This window comes from Brachionichthys hirsutus, chromosome 15 (genome assembly GCF_040956055.1).
Source record: "Brachionichthys hirsutus isolate HB-005 chromosome 15, CSIRO-AGI_Bhir_v1, whole genome shotgun sequence".
NCBI classification, from domain to species: Eukaryota; Metazoa; Chordata; class Actinopteri; order Lophiiformes; family Brachionichthyidae; genus Brachionichthys; species Brachionichthys hirsutus.
This window is the reverse complement of record NC_090911.1, coordinates 10,205,863-10,207,213: the sequence shown is the minus strand read 5'-3', so window position 1 is coordinate 10,207,213 and position 1,351 is coordinate 10,205,863.

Sequence of the window (1,351 nt, the reverse complement as noted above, 5' to 3'; positions counted from 1 at the left end):
TTCTCCGAGGCGTAGCTGCTGCCTGAATCCCTGGCGGGCGACTCTCCTCACGCCTCTCTTCAGCACACACAGCAGCTTTGTCTTCCATGGCGGGGACGTCTTCACCAAAGCAGAAACAGTAGGAATGCTTTCAAAGGCATTGAAAGCCCCAGAAATAAGTAACGACTTATTTCAAGAAGAAGCGCGTTAGATGGAGGGTAAATCGCGAGCCCAGGAAATTTCACGCGGCGGTTTATTGTGTTTGTAACTGTGGCTTTCCCTTCCTCTCAGGATGTGAGGAATTTTGCTGCAAACTATTTTGCTGCTGATGAATTTTGTCTTGGTGCTACCCAAGCAAACAGATAATGAAATGTGCCTCAGAATCAGTGTGTGTGTGCGCGTGTGTGTGTGTGTGTGCTTCAGTCTTTACCTCAGGGATATTAGCACTCAACATTTCTCACATAGGATGCACAAAAAAGCAAGAGCTGAACTACTTCATTAAGGATTTACTCAAGGCTACAACCACCGTAGAATTTGCCTGCATAATTCACTTTCACCGAGACGACACAGAAAATCACTTTAATGAAAGCAGGAGCCTGAGCTTTTTGTTCATTTACCTCACACCTGGGCGTTCTCACCTGAGCATCCCCTGCATGCAGTGTCCCCCCGGGTCCAGTGAACAGCAGCAGCCTGTTGGTCCAGATGTGGTCCAGGAAATCCAGGATCACCTTCTGGTTCTCCTCCGCTCCAATGAAGCGGTTCCACTTGTCTGTCTTCACTCGCAGGACACAGAAGGCCTGCTCCCGAAGGAAGTCCACCCTCTCATCTGACAACACCACACCAGCTTTGAGAGAAGGCTCCTGGGGGATGAGAACGCCTCCGGCCGCCATACCTCCGCTTGTGATGCGGGTGACGGCGGGCTCAGCCATGGAGACTCGCTCAGCTGGCAGGAAGACGGCAGGAGGCTGCTCGATTCGTCGTAAGGGTGGGGTTGAACCAGAAAACCGCAGGTGCAAACTCACCTCACTCGTTCCACCTTCCCAACCTAATGTTTATTCTCTCTTCTGCAGCGCTCGAAAAGGGATGTGACAATGCAACATAGGGTGGCAGCATCATCCTTCTGCTCTGTTTGCTCGCTGCAACTCGATCTGTAACCTTAGCCTCCACAGGAGGCTAAAATCCAGGGACACCTACAGGACAGGTAGGTTCCATTACACATTTTCTTCAATGCAGCAGGATGCGACTTCTCGTCTGAACACTATAATCTGTAAAATTGTCATTTGTCTGTCTGGTCTGTGCATCATTTGGTTAAACGCAAGAGATAAATATCTTCCAGACAAATTCACATACGCAGAGGAACGTGCAGTACGTG